This window comes from Elaeis guineensis, chromosome 4 (genome assembly GCF_000442705.2).
Source record: "Elaeis guineensis isolate ETL-2024a chromosome 4, EG11, whole genome shotgun sequence".
Classification (NCBI taxonomy): Eukaryota; Viridiplantae; Streptophyta; class Magnoliopsida; order Arecales; family Arecaceae; genus Elaeis; species Elaeis guineensis.
The window spans coordinates 79,827,341-79,843,963 of record NC_025996.2 but is presented as its reverse complement, the minus strand read 5'-3'; the positions used below and the strand labels follow the sequence as shown (position 1 = coordinate 79,843,963).

The 16,623-nt window shown below is 39.6% G+C and overlaps 1 protein-coding gene across 3 annotated transcripts in view; it reads right to left on the bottom strand.

The window, feature by feature from the left end:
* The window catches only part of LOC105035862 (uncharacterized), a 34,969-nt gene that overhangs the window by 7,657 nt on the left and 10,689 nt on the right, over nucleotides 1–16,623 (bottom strand). The window lies entirely within an intron of this gene.

The window sequence follows — 16,623 nt, the reverse complement described above, 5'->3', positions numbered from 1 at the left end:
AAATCCGCCTGCGTCGGAGAAGCTGGAGTCGTGGGGTCGCGGTCGCCTGCCGGGACCTGCAAAAGAAGTCTAAACCGGAGTTGGGGTTGCTCCGGCAAGACCCTCCGATGCTCAAGTCAGTTCTCTGCCTCAACAAGAATGGAGTGCTCGAACAAAAAATTTAGCAGAGTTTTGGGATAGAATTTTAAGCTTAGAGAATAACGTATCTGGGGTCCCCCTTTTTTAAGCGGAGGGGGCAACAGACTGATAGCGATGTCTGTAACCGTCTGGCGGTGGACTGCCCAGGGTCAGGGGGAGTTTGTTGCGAAGAGTAGTGGAGTGGGATCGTGGCCATCCTCGGGACATGCCACGTGGAGTCAGTTGCGGGGAGTGGAGCGGCGTCCGTTGTCGCGACTCGCCAGGGAGTGGTGGAACTGCGCAGGATCCGTCGCAGGAAGTGGAGCAGAATCGTGGCCGTTACTGCGGCTTGCCAGGAGTGATGGAGCCGCGTAGGATCTGCCGCAGAGAGTGGAGCAGAGTCGTGGCCGTTACTGCGGCCTGCCAGGGAGTGATGGAGCCGTGTAGGATCTGCCGCAGAGAGTGGAGCAGAGTCGTGGCCGCTACTGCGGCCTGCCAAAGGGTCCAGACTTGTTGGCCGAAGTTCGATTGGAGTCCGATCTCCGCAGAAGCCCGGATGGGGATCATTTGTCGAAGAATCTCGGCCGAGACCTGCAACAGGAGTTCAGGGCGGAAGTCCGACTCCCGTGGGAGCCGGGATGAAGCCTACCTGCAGCTGGAGTCAGAGGCGAAGTCCGGCTCCCGTAGGAGCTCGGACGAAGTCTTCCCGCAGTCGAAGTCGGGGACGAAGTCCGACTCCCGTAGGAGTCCGGATGAAGTCTACTTGCAGTTGAAGTTTGAGATGGAGTCCGGCTCCCGTAGGAGTCCGGACGAAGTTTACCTGCAGTTGAAGTTGGAAACGGAGTCCGGCTCCCGTAGGAGTCCGGACGAAGTTTACTTGCAGTTGAAGTTGGAGACGGAGTCCGACCCCCGTAGGAGTCCGGACGAAGTTTACCTTCAATTGAAGTTGGAGACGGAGTCCGGCTCCCATAGGAGTTCCGACGAAGTTTACCTGCAGTTGACGTTTGGAGACGGAGTCCGGCTCCCGTAGGAGTCCGGACGAAGTTTACCTTCAGTTGAAGTTGGAGACGGAGTCTGGCTCCCGTAGGAGTCCGGACGAAGTTTACCTGCAGTTGAAGTCGGAGACGGAGTCCGGACGAAGTTTACCTGCAGTTGAAGTTGGAGACGGAGTCCGGCTCCCGTAGGAGTCCGGATGAAGTCTTCCTGCAGAGGTCTTCCTGCAGCCGGAGTCGGAGGCGAGACCTGGCTCCCGTAGGAGTCCGGGCGAGTCTACCTGCAATTAAAGTCAGGGGCGAAGTCCGGCTCCCGTAGGAGTCCGGACAAAATTTACCAGCAGTTGAAGTCGGGGACAAAGTCCGACTCCCGTAGGAATCCGGGCGGAGTCTCCCTGCGGCTGAAGTCGAGGACGAAGTCCGGCTCCCGTGGGAGTCCAGACGAAGTCTTCCTGCAGAGGTCTTCCTGCAGCTGGAGTCGGAGGCGAGACCTCGCTCCTGTAGGAGTCCGGGCGAAGTCTACCTGTAATTAAAGTCAGGGGCGAAGTCCGGCTCCCGTAGGAGTCCGGACGAAGCTTACCAGCAGTTGAAGTCGGGGACGAAGTCCGGCTCCCGTGGGAGTCCGGACGAAGTCTTCTTGCAGTTGACCACCGCTGAACTTGGGTGGAGTCCGCCCGTCGTGGTGAGTCCGGCTCCCACTGGTGGAGGTTCATCCGTCGGCAGAGCTCAGGAACGTTGCGGAGGCTCGGCCGCCGGAGAGGTTCGGAAAGATGTCATCGAAGGTCGGGTGTCAGTAGGACCCCTGGAGGGTCACTCCTGTCATGAACTTCGGCTGGGGGGGTATTTTATACCCAACAATACCTTTTGACATGAAACTCAATGCTTGCTTAGGCAAAGAGACCCGGTAACTCAGCATAAAGTTTTTGGAAGACTTTTTTATTTTTTTTTGTATGAAAAAATATATAGTAATCCTACACAAGCCCATAGGAAGTAAACTCTTTTTTGATACTAGTAGGAGGATTTAGAAATGCTCAAAAAAAATGTTTATATTCTAAACTTAACTTTTTAGTGGATTTTCTTAATACTTGATCCCTCGATATCTCACAAACTCTCTTATCTGTGTATCAATTTACTTTTAAAAAAAAAATACTTGGTTCAACTCGATACTTAAGCGTAATAAATGCTAAATACTAACTTATTCGAGACTTAAAAAAAAATTATTATCCCCTCCCAACTTAATCGACATTATCCTTAATGGAGTAGAAAAATAAAGGGTGCATACAAAGAAAAAGACAAAGGAGAGATATCACCTGATCCAAAAATCTTTTTAAAATTGATTCTTCTCCCAACTTAACCGACATTGTCTTCAAATCCCTACAAAAGATACTAAGCAAGACTCGATTAACCTAAACAAAATGCAAAAGATATCAAAAAAATAAAAACTGGATTGTCTCCCAGAAAGTGTTAAGTGTACCGTCTTCAGTCAAACACAATGTAGATTTTACCTATCCTATGTCAAATATTGGATTGACAAATTTCAATGATTTTGGATTGCCAATCTCAAGAAGAAGGCCTACGATCCCTTTATTGATAAATTTTAGTATTTTGTTGCCAATCTCCAAAAAGTAGCTCACGATCCCATTTTTAATCTGTTTCATCTTTTCAATATTAAGAAGATAATTTATAAACCCATTCGCAGACCCTTGTTTGTGGAAAATTTTTTCTATTTGTTCTTCTAAAATGCTCATGAATTGAGTTTTTGGATTAGGAGTTGAGTTTGATGCAATGGATACCGGAAGGATGTCACTTGATTCTAAACATACGTACTCAGGTGTGACTAAGGACGACTTCAATTCTGGAGGTGGTGATTCTAAAAAGGAAGAACCAACTCTGAGGACCGTAGGAAATGGGACTCTAGGTTTATGTCTTGAATAACTCATCCGCTCTCTTCTTTTCTTTATCTTTCTCACTGAGATTGGAACCAGCATCAGTATCAGTTTCGGACTCAGATTCTTCTATGTGGTTAGTCTCAATACTAACCTCTTTTTCTAAATTCACATTTTGGCTAGTATCAATACAAGCCTCTCTCACCTGGTCTTGGTATGGGTCCTTAAGAATCCTACCACTTCTAAGCTCGAAAATTACTTTGGCATTCTCAATTGTAGGGGAGCTCCTAAGCGTCCCTTTGCTAATTATCTTAAGAATCTTGTTCGGATTCATCGGCTCGATGTTTGTCATATTTTGAAAACTCATTTGTCTAATGTAACTAGGATTAGGGTAGAGCATATTTTAGAGCCACCTTGGAATTTATTTATGTTGCCCTCTATTGGCTTATCGAGTGGCATTTTGGATTTTTGGCATAAAGATCTTAGTGCTCTAGATCTCATCCATTCTGATCAATAAATTATTTTTTCGTGTTATTACCCCTTCTTTGGGTGATCATTGGATTATTGGTATTGTGTATACTAGTACTATTGGTATGCAGCATCGTACACTTTGGCAAACCACTGTTGTTGTTCTTAATCTGAATTTGGCTGCTTCTTCAGCTGCTATTAGTATTGTCTCCTTCGGCTGTCCAGTTTCTACCTTTCATCCAAGAACAAGTTAAGCTACTCAAGGCTACGCTAAGCCTGTTAATGATCCATTCGCGAATACATATAATCCAGATTAGAAGAACCATCCTAATTTTTCTTGGAGATCCCAACCGACTCAGGCTCAGACCCAAATTCCTCCTGTGCAAAATTTTTTTTTCGATCTCAATATTAGAATTATGCCTATAATAGAGGTCAGCCTAGTCAGCCTACCCAACTACCATATTATAATCAGCTATCATACCCACCTTCTCAACAAACCAATCTAGCCGACGATAGGTTTACTCAACTTCAACAACTGATTATGATCTAACAGCAATCTATCGTCAGACTAGAAGCTCAAATAGGACAGTTAGCTAAGGCCATCATAAGGAGAGAACCAGATCAATTGTTGAGCCAACCAATATCGAATTTCAAGAATCCACCCACCCACCAACCACCTGGACTTAGTCATCAATTCAATGTCCCACCTAAGAATCAAATAAATCAAAATTCTTTGTTCATCATATAATTTTTAGATTAAAACTATATTTTTGGATTAGAAATAATAGAAAATAAAATAATAGTCAAAAAATACTATAAAATCAGTAGCATACTTGAATGCATCTCAATTTGATTGCAATTTATTTAAATTTGGGCATGACCATGGCTACGCAAACTGAAGCCTAAATTTAAATAAATTTTAAAAAAATATGGTGACTAGCGAATACCCATGGTCTGAATAAATAAATAAAAAAATTATATATATATATATAGCACTCCAGATAGGGTACTATAACTAAAACTAATTTTCTTGATATTTGTTATTAAATATTAATTTATTAATTAAAAATTAATTAAAAATATTTAAAAAATACAAAATTTGTGATTAATTAGCATCATGTACAGAAATTGCATTACTTTCTGAGGCAATTCAGCTATTTTTGCATTCTTATATAAATTATATAATTTGTAAACAATTATTTAAAATAATTATTCAAATAATTATTATCTTAACTAAAAAAATATGATATGTGTTCATTAAAAACTTGCAGCAATGGATCCATGAAAGACAAAGCAAGCAGAGCATGGCATAGATTGAGAGCACAAGCTGATGATTTTTAGCCAGCACTACTAGAGGTGCAAGTGATGCAATGTGGAGTGGAGAGGGGGTGAAGAGGTCGAAGCAACATCTGGTTGATGGTTATCCCAATTTGATTGCTTATGGAAAATGTCCACATGAGGTCTGTAAAATGTTTAAAAAGTACTTCACCAATTTTAAGGAGAGCAAGCATACAAGTCTAGAGCAAAAATCAAATGTTGGGCAGCTGAATTACCTTCATAGTACTCTAGGGATGTGGAGCACTATGAAGCATCAAATATAGATGGCATGGAGGAGGTGCAAATTTAGGCTGCTATACAGAAGAGCCTAAATGATCAATGGTAGAGGCAGGAGGCTGCCAAGCATAGGGCTCAATTTGGATCCTCACAATTCAAGTTGGATTCTAATTGCATGTCCACAAAAGCAAATGTAGGATAAAGGAAGAGCTAGTCAGTCAAAGAGGCAGTAGGAAAAGGTGGCAACCAGATTGCATTTATGTTTGAGACCTTCAGCAGCAAAAAAGCAAGACTCTAGGGATGTATCAAAAGCAAGACCACCATTCAGGATGCAGATTCCCATGCATTTCTTAGCAAAAATTCTAAGCAACAAAGCATAGATACTGTTAAGAAATCTGTATATTGTGTGTATTGTTGATTGATTACAGATAATACAATATATAGATGAGAAATTAACCATTCTAATTATTCAAATCCCTATATTTAAGGAAATAAATTAAAAGAAATAATTACAAGATCACATAAAGAAAGAATCAGAAATTTAAAATTCAAAAAGAGATATTCTGGAAAGGAATATTGGAGATATTCAAAGAGAGAATATCGACCCTATCCAATATGGTAAAAAGATATTATGAGAGAGAATATCGGAGATATTCAAGGAGAGAATATCAGCTCTATCCAACACTTCCTCTCAAGCTGGAGAGTGGATGTTTTCCATTCCTAGCTTACAAGTGATTTCTTGAAATCGTGCTGTAGGCAGCCCCTTAGTATATCAACTAACTGATTACTTGAAGATACAGAAAATTGTAATTAGACCATTCTCCAACTTTTTCTTTATGAAATACCTATCTATCTCAATGTGTTTAGTCCAATCATGCTGAACTGGATTATAAGCAATACTAATGGTTGACTTGTTGTCACAATATAGCTTCATGGGTCCTTCTCTTCCAATTTTGAGATCACTCAGAATTATTTTCAACGATAAGAGTTCACAAATTCCATGTGCCATTGCTCTAAATTATGCTTCTACACTAGATCTAGCAACCACCGATTGTTTCTTACTTCTCCATGTTACTAGATTCCCATCTAGGAACATACAATAACCTGTGGTAGATCTCCTATCAATCATGACCCTGCAAAGTCTACATCAGTAGAAGCTTCCTTTGTTAACTCACTACCCTTCTTGAATAGAATTCTTCTTCCAGGCGTAGCTTTAAGACATTGAAGAATATTATAAACTGCATTTAGATGCTCTTTTTTCGGATCATGCATAAACTGACAACCAACCCAACTACATAACCAACATCTGACCTCATATGAGATAGGTAAATTAGTCTTCCCACAAGTCTTTGATATTTGCCCTTATCAACTGCTTCTCGCTTTTTGCATAGCTTATGATTCGGGTTAATTGGAATACTCGATGCTTTACTCCCAAGTTTCCCTGTTTGTTTAAGTAAATCAAGCACAAATTTTCATTGGAATATAAATATCCCTTGTTTGGAGTAGGCCACTTTAATTTCAAGTACTTAAGCCTCCCGAGATCTTTTATTTCAAATTCTTGCTTCAATTGCTTTTTCAAGCGTTCCCTTTCGACCATATCATCTCCTGTTACAATAATGTCATCCACATAGACTAAAAGGGCAATGAGCTTATCCTCTTTCGAATGTTTAGTAAATAAAATGTGATCTCCTTGACCTTGCTTATATTCCATCCTTAACATTGCCTTTGTAAACCTTCCAAACTAAGCTCTCGGAGAATGCTTCAATTCATAAAGAGCCTTCTTTAAGCGACAAATCTTGTTCGGACCAAAGTTCGTGTCAAATCCAGATGGTGGCTCCATAAACACTTCCTCCTGCAAATCTCCATGTAGAAATGTATTCTTCACATCAAATTGCTGCAAATCCCAATCTGACGCAGCCTAGGGCCACGTTTCGATGGGAAAGGAGAAAGAAGATGCACGAAACAAAGGAAAAAACGGAATAGGGAAGAAGAACTCTCTCTTCTCTAGAATTTTATTTCAATAATTCGAATTAACTAATTACAACGTTGGCCAGAGGGCCTTATATATAGACTAAAAGTCCTGATTCAATTAAAAGAAAGAATTCGAAACAAAATAAAATAAAGAATAAATCAAAATTAGACTCCATGTCAGACTAGGGCTCTTGCGCGCTCCCATTGACCTGTTAGACAATTGAATTACCTCCGAAATTCATAGTGGCGGCGAAGCACCAACCTCGTAGAGCTCTAAAAGAGCTTTCTGAAATGGGGTCATAATAAGGATTTTGACATCGGATGACAAAGTTATGGCCGTTCTAGCTCAACAATGTCAGAACGTTGCAGGAATCGGTACTGTCAAGTCGATTTCACACTCTTTCAAGTCCGATCCCTCAAATCTATATATCTGATCGCTATGACATCTGCGTCACAATCGAAGTCGGCTGCTAATGACAATAAGACCCTTACTATATTCATCTTTGCCACAGGAGCAAACGTCTCTTGATAATCTACTCCATAAGTCTGTATGTAACCCTTTGCGATTAGCCCTGCCTTATACCTCTCCAATATCCCATCAACTTTGTACTTTAGGGTATAAACCCATCTACATCCCACTACTTTCTTCTCTTTAAGCCGAGGAACCATTTCCCACATCTTATTCTTCTCAAGTGCACTCATTTCTTCCTCCATGGCATTTACCCAAGTCCTATCATTTAATGCCTCATGTACAGTTTTTGGAATGTCAATAGAATCCAGGGAATCAAGAAAATTTTTACGTTATGAGGATAATCTATGGAAAGACACAAACTGAGATATGAAATGTTGAGTACATTTTCTGATCCCTTTTCTCAAGGCAATAGGTAAATTAAGATCATACAAATCAGAATTATTCGTAGAGGAAACCTGAAGAGTGAAAGGATTTTGTACCTTGTATCGGGTCGGATTCTTGAAGTTGCTTCTGATCCAGAATGGGCTTCTCTCTTCTGGTGTAGACCTGTTTCAAGGATGGTCTGGAAGTTGGCATGGAGACGGGACCGATCTATTGCTGATCTTATTGATCGGCCTACTGCTGATCTTGTTGAACCAAAATAGGTGATGGTTCAACAGGTGAAGATGGGACAATAGGAGATAAAGCAATCACAAGTTCAATAGATTCAGATGAAAGCTGGAGAGATTTGGATGGTATAGATTAAACAAATTCAGATAAAGGCCGGACAGATTCATATGGTGCAGAGTCAAGAAGAAACTGTCCCATGCCCTCATCTTCTCTCTGCACAATTTTCTTCCCCTGAAAATGAGGGTCTAAAGATAAAAAGAAGGGTTCTACTTCATTAAATGTCACATCCATTGAGATGAAAAAATTTTTGGTTTGAGGGTGATAACATTGTTAGGAAACACCATCACATGGAGATCCAGTATGTATGCAGAGATTTTAAAAATTTTTCAATATGCAACGTAAGGGAATTTCAAAATTTTTTCAACATCATTCTAAGACAACCATGCAACATAACGTATCAACGTTATGCCAGAACAATCTTATGTCAGAACGATGTTAAAACAAATCTCTAATTAGATCTAATCTAATCAAGCATACATAGAGATCATATCTTAATATAAAGCCAGGCATCATCATATATACAAGATTAAGATACAAGCAAAAATAAAAATCTGATTTTTATCTTTGCGTGGATAGATCTTCACTGCGATCCGATGATCCATGGATATCTTCATGATCCGTTGAAGCCATGATCCGATGATCTATAGATATCTTTAAGATCCTTTTGAAGCCGCACAAGTATCTGACCTCTACAGATATCCACATAAAGCTGATCTGATCAGAAGATCTCGATCTCACTGAGATGCTAGCTCTCTTGCAAAGATCGCTCCTTAGATTGTCAAATCTTATGTCTCTTTTGATTCTCTTCTCAAAGAATCAAAGAGATCTATAGGAGGATCAAAAAATCAAATCTAATATGATTTCTTTTTCCTTTCTCTTCTCAAGAGAAAGATGAAGATCTAAAGAAAAGAATAAGAGATCAAATCTCTTTTTTTTCTTCCCGTCCAACTCTTGGACTAATAATTATGGAGGAGATAGAGAAGCTTATCCAACTCTTGGACATCTATGAAGGAGAAGGAAGAGAGAGAGCCATGTCCAACTCTTGGACAAAAGAGAGAGATGAAAGAATCCCTCAACAACCATTGGTTGTAAGAAAGAAGGGAGGAGAAGTCACAACAACCCCACGCCCTCATCTTCCTTTTGTGCGTCACAAACCACTTTCATGCCATGCTCCCTTTTTTTTCTCACGCCAACATGCTCTCCACGTACAGATTAGTAGAGGCACCCCCTTTTCAAACCTTATCAAATACGATTTTGTGGAGTTTGTTAAGAGTCCTTCTAGAGAGGACTCTTGTGCCGCCCCTACATTGTGCGCCATCCTATTTAGCACCTTAACTCCACACTAATCTGATTTTCCATGGTAAAACCAGGTTGGGCATCCCCTATAAGGCATGGATAAGGGAAGAGAATCTCAGTCCAATGGGACTCTAGTTTCCTAACTCAATTTCATTCTAATTTGAATCTGATTCAAATCTAAATTGAGTCAAACCCAATTAGGAATTAAGTGTAAATCCTATTTAGACTAGAAAACCCAAATTAAACCAAATCTAATTAGATTAGATCTGATTTAATTTGATCCACATTTGACAAATCAAATAATTAACAATATTTGCAATTAAGTCCTCCGATAACTTACTAACTCTTAGTAAGTCCTTCATGCAATTTTTACATATTAATCCAATCATCAATCAAATTGATAATTGAATCTTATTACGATTCAAAATGCTATTCGACATTCCGATTAGTCAGTACCTCTTTTATGTGTAACCTCATGGGTTCTATTGTCTGGTAGTGAGATATATTTTGATCTCCATCAAAATATCATGGAAACTCCTTTCAATGAATTGGTACAATTCCAACTTTATCCATCAAAGATCATCGATCATCAAGACGACGTTTGATGAGTCTCATGATCCACCAGTGATACCTAGCAGTATGTAATGGCAACTCAACATAATGAAAATAATAAACCTCTAGATATAGTTACCGTGTGATTCAGTTCTTCTATCGTGTCCCGATAAGATGAAGATTATGAAAAATTCGTCAAACTCCATCATCTGTCATATGTAAGATTAGCTCGACTCAAGTTCATTTGTGAATTTTTATAAAACTCTTTTTCAGTATTCACACTTGCTTTGACCATAAACTTTCTAAACTCAATCTCGCGAATCGCATAGGACTTCTCCTTTTCTACCAAAGTCGATAGATCCCATCTAATGTACACCCTATGCCTACAATGAACCTACTGCAGCCAACATACACCTCAAGACTCCGTATAGCTAGGAGATCGAGTTATGTAGTCAAACTACAGCAACCTTATGATGAACAACCAAAGCACCGCAAGTCAAAGAACTATTCACACTACTACAGCATCGAGAATATCACTGACGAGTGAGTAGACATCCAAGTGACTTCTCGTGTTGGTCATGCTTGGTATCTTTGTTTTCTAACAAACATCTACACTTGCCCTAATGTCCCCCCACCATGAAATGCTGTACCGTGTCGGACCAACCGATACACCCCGTATCGAGCCGGACCGGATAGTACACTCCATACTGAAAAGAATATGCCCTACAAGCCAATCGAAATTTATATTTTGATGGATTTTTCTTGTAATCTTCCAGACTCATATAATCGACATTTTATAAATATAAGGCATTTATTTTTCGTCATATGCTGCATCTTATTTTTAATGATTATGATGAACTCCATAAATCAGGACAATGACTTTAGGGTTATGATGAGATTATACCTATAAGATCTAAAATTTTAATTTAAAATATTTCTAATCATAGAAATATTGAGTAGGAGATCAATATTTCGGATAGACTTGCACTTCCTATATATGCTCGATAGAGAAGGTGGCTGATCTCATAAGCTACTTGTGTAAGACACTAATACAAGGATGTGGATGCTCACTAGAGAATGAGTTCACTGAATTGATCCGACTTAAGAAACATCTTATGAAATCTACTTACCCATCAAAAAATATTTTCTTACAGTGAGAGTTATGCATGTAATCCTTTGACCTGAGACTACCATAGAACTTTGTATACATAAATCCGTATTTTGGTTCATACTCATTCATGATTTAGTCATGTACGGGAGGTGATTTGGATATGATGGAATGTGTATGAAGGTTGTGAGTAAGTCAACATAGAATCGATCACTCCTAATAAGAGGAGATCGCATCCTACTTGCTCTGATCGATTGATGATTCAGGAAGTCTTTGATCAAAGCAGGATGAAAATTAAAAAGAATTTTTAATGTTTCATTAATCGAATCATCATTAAAAATTAAGAGAAATATAAATATGATATTGGATTTGACATCATTCCATATCCAGAGTCATATTCGAGATGCAGAATGATCGCAGGATCAAATTACACGGTAACTTTTCACTGAAGGATATTTTTGGTATTTCTATCAAAATTTCATATCTTCTAGTTAGATATGATACGTTGCTAGACGTCAATCTTGTCTTATGGGTTTGATCAAATTAAAGAATTTAATTCGATTGTCAATTAGAAAAAATTTTAGTTGCTGCAATCGGGTTAGCTCGATTGGACCTAGATCGATTAGATTAAATTCTAATCAAATCAAATCGACTTGCACTCGGACCCACTGCTGGCTAGATGTGGAACCCAATAGGTCACACATAGAGAATTGATCAGGGGTCTAATTGGATTAGATCATGTTTGCAAAATTGACATGCTAGCACATGTTGTAAATCCTAGCTCTTTGTTTCGAATCGGATTCGAAATTGATTCTAGATTGGGCTAATTAAATCCAAATTAATTCAAACCAATTTTGGGTTTGAGTTGGGTCAAACCATGGCTAGATGAACCAGAGATTAGGCACCATATAACCAGGTTCCCATGCGCCAAGGATTTTTTCTTGCATATGGGATTGTTTTTTAGCACAAAAGACCAGATGGCGTCCCATCTCCCTCATCCTTATCCCTTTTATTCCACATTGAAAAAATACTCGAAGAATTATGATCTGATTTTAGGCACAGAGAAGTCCTTCTGTGGCTAAAACACTTCGTGGTTTAAATGAGGAAATTTGTTAAAGTTTGAAAACCTAGCCAAGTTAATCCATGCACCTAATAAAGAGTCCATGTTGTTAAGGACTCTTATCTAATTGTCACGCCTCCTCTCATATCTGAATTTTCTCCACGCCATCATGGAATTAGTGCCTCAATTGTGGTCCCTTGGATGGCCAAAAAGCATTGATGAATGGTGGAGAAAAATTGCACCCAGTGAAGCCTCGTAATGCATCGAAGAAACATCGAAAAAATTATTCCGAAGAGTCTTTCTACACGAAGCATCTCTCAGATTCCTTTCCCGATGTTTGCCATGTGTCAAATGCTTCTAGATGGGCATGGAAAATTGGCTTAGGGCGTGAGATAATCTGGATGGGCGCGAGATGTCGTGTGGAAAGGGCGCGAGAAAATCTGAATGCATCCGGTCGCTAACTATTTAAAGGGAGCGGCGCTGGAGATTTTATTTATTCAGATTTCTAATCCTATCTCTTCTTTCTAACATCCTCTCTCTATTGTCCAATTAGTCTCTTCCCTTATTAGGATAAGTCTAAAAATAGTAAGGACAAGTCCGATTTTAGGACAAGGGCCTAGAAAGAGATTTAAGAAAGACAAGGAGACTAGAAAGGTAGAGATAGGAAGGCTAAGAGGAGAGGAAGGTCTTGAGGTTTTGCTGTCTAAGAAAATTCTTAGAGTGAGAATTTTGGAGGAATCATCCTAAGGAGTTGGTGTTCTGACCATAGCCCTGTGTGGATCACCATTGGAGGGCGAACATTTGGGTGCCTAGTGGAGGTTCTATCGGAATTTTGGAATAAGCGTTGCAGATATTCTTCTATACCTTATATTATATTATGAATATGTTATATATGATTGTTAATCATCAAGAAGGTGCTGGTTTAAGAATTTAATATCTAGGATTTCATACTTTAAATTTTTTGAAATCCATTATGCTTCCGCTGTGCATGTTGTCCCTGAAACCCTACACATATCGAGCCGGACCATTGGGGAACCAGCACGGTTAGATCGGTTCAAACGGTATATCGGCAAAGGAGGGAGGAAAAGAGGAAAAATGAGAAAGAGAAAGAGGAGAGGAAGGGATGCGGGAGCCGATGGAGGCCGGTGGTGGCCCACTACGGCCGTCAGAGGGCCGTGGAGCATCCGCGGCTCATCGGTTCGCCCGATAGGGCTTTAAAACGAGCGAGAAAAAGAGAGAGGGGGGAGATCACCGAAGATGGGAGTGGGTGGCATCGCAGTCGCGGATGCAAGCTCGTCGGGGCTGGAGGAGGGGTGGCAAAAGCAGCACGGGCAGCATTGCGATCGCAGAACAAAGACTGTCACTTTTGTTCACACGATCTCCTTTTTTAAAAATGAAGATCAACAGTGAAGCCAGCAATCCATTTGCCGGCTTCATTGTTTAAAAGATTTTTTAAAAAAATTAAAAGCAATGAAGCCGACAAATGGTTTGCCGGCTTCACTTAAATTTTGATTTTTTTTAAAAAAATTATGAAACAGAGGCGTCGCCCCTGTTTCATACCCGCAGTGCCGCGCGCATGGACTGCGCCATCCGACGACCACGACGGCCAGCCGAAGGCCGTCCGACGGCCCTGCATCCTCCTTCCCCTCCCTCTTTTTCTTTCTTCCTCTCTTTATTTCTCTCTCTCTCTCTTTTTCTTCTCCCGATTCGGGTCTGGTACCTTCGTCGGTTTGCTATCGATTCGGTACGGTGCAAAACCGAACCATACCGTCGGCCAGCCAAAACAACCGTCGATACCGAGATGGCGAACCTTGCCCCATACTGTATACTCGAGACTCGTCTATCCATAATGAAACGATCCATGCACCAACATATCTGGATTGATCACCATCTCCGTGATGATCCTACAGTCAAGAATAGTTTATGAATTAACCGTCAATGACACATGCCTCAAATTCTCAACTTTTGAAAATGTGTCATTATCTTGTTAATTCATTAAACGATTCATGGACACACTACATGAATGGCAATTAACTGTCCTAAATAATTAGGTCAAGTACGAAATTGTCTTAGAAAAAATTAATTTGTCAGCCTGATTAGCTTCTAGGGCATACATCTAAGAAGCATTTGTAGCCTTTTTTGCTATTTGAATAGCCTATGAAAATGCACTTCATCGCTTTAGGATCAAGTTTACTTTTGAATTGTTTGTGAATATGGATAAACACTGCACACCTGAACACCTTAGGTGGAAGATTACTTGTGACATGAATTTTTGGATAAAAGTCAGACAATTTTTGTATCGGACTCTTATTTCCTAAGGTGCGAGAAGGCATTCTATTTATGAGATGAGTAGCTCTCAAAACAGTTTCTCTCCAAAACCTTTTAGGGACATGAGTGGAATAATAGATAGCGAGTAACATTAAGTAGATTGTCTATTTTTGCGTTCAGCTATCCCATTTTGTTGAAATGTGTCCACACATGAGGATTCATATAAGATTCCCTCTCGTTGGAAAAAGATAGGAAGAGTTTGATTAAAGTATTTCTTAGCATCATCTGTTCTAATTCTCTTTATTCCAACACCAAACTGAATATTAATCATTTTGTGAAAATTTAAAAAGATGTTTGTCACCTCTGATTTTTCTTTCATTAGAAACAACCAAGTTGTTCGGGTACAGCCATCAATAAATGTCACAAACCATTTTGCCCCAATTATATTAGGAATTTTTGAAGATCCCCAAATATTTGAATGAATCAAAAAAAATGACTCAACAGACTTTATTGAACTTAAAGGAAAGAGCACTCTACGGTGCTTAGAAAATTCACAAACATCACAGTGAAGGTTTTTAACAGAAATATTTTCAAACAATGGTGGAAAAATAAGCTTAAGTAAACTAAAAGGAGGATGATAATGATGATAGTGCTGAAGCCAAGTTTCAAATTTATTTGAAGTGACAAGATTATTAATGAGGGCACCTTGTGAATGAGATAGCATCAACCGATTCCCTCTCCATGATTCCCTTCATGTCTTCTAAATGGTAGAGCCCATTCTTTTTTCTAGCAACTCCAATCATCCTCCCCGTAATTCGATCTTAAAACACAATGTGTCAAAAAAAATGATTAGACAGTTCAAATTTTTTGTGATTTGATGAATGGAGATCATATTGGTAGACAGTTTGGGAACATGCAGGACATTTTGCAGTGAGAGAGTGTTAACTGGATGTTTTCTTGACCAGCAATCATGATTGATGATCCATCAACCACTTATTTTGTGGGTTACGGGGCTCGATTTGTAAGTAACAAATTTTGTAGGGCTATGGTGCCCCTGAATCAACAATCTATGAGTTTGAATGTACTGTATCTAAGATATTAATAGAATCAGAATAAGGCACTTATCACGCTGAACAAATGAGCATGTACTAGAAGATTTAGAAAGAGATTCGAGTAAATCTCGCAGCTTTTCAATTTCTTCTTTATTAAAGTCTCGGACATCATTATCAGTGGAAACCGAAACCTCTTGAGAGCCTCCATCTTGGTTTCCTAAGTGAGCCTGGCTTCTTTGTCCCTTAAAACCTCCCATTAAACTCAAGACTTGTTCTTTTCCGTGCAATTTAAAGCATGTTTCCCTTATATGTCATAGTTTTTTGCAATATGTGCACCAAAGGCCACCTTTATTGGACCCTTTATTAACTTGCTGTTTCTGATTTCCTACATGTTTATTTCCACCATCAGTTGTCTTTGTAGAGAGTAATACTGATCCTTCAATAGGCCGTGACTCGAGCATCACCATTCTTCTACTTTTCTCGATCCGAATAATAGAGAACACCTCATTAAGAGATGGTAGTCGCTCTTGGCCTAAAATTTGGACTCTCATTGGATCAAACTCAGCATTCGGACCTGCTAAGAACTCAAAAATCCTGCTACTTTCAACAAAATTCAGGAGTGTTTGTGTATCATCAATACATTTCATTTTTAGATCCTGATAGTGGTCAATTTCCAACCATAGACCATTTAATAGATTGTAGTACTCCATAATAAAGAGAGTACCTTGTTTAGTGGCTAAGATCTGGTCCTCAATTCAAAAAGCATTGCTGCATCCTGCTTCTTCGAGTATGTCAGTCTGACTATTTCCTAAATGTCTTTAGCAGTTGAAAGAAACATATAGTTTCAATTAATTTCGGATAACATCGAATTCTACAACCATGACATGATCATGGAATCTTCTTTATCCCATGCTTGAAACTTTGGATCCTCTTGGCTAGGACCCGTACCATTCAGATGACTTAGCTTGCCTTTTTCCTTCAGAAATGTCTTCACTATTTGTAACCATTGGAGGTAATTCTTCCCATCAAGGCGATAGGAAGAATTCATACTCTGAAGTTCCCCACTCGATCCACTAGGAGGATGATCGAAGGCAGACCCAATTGGGTTAGAAGTGTTGGAAACTTCTAACATCTTCTATAACGGATTGAAAAATAAAT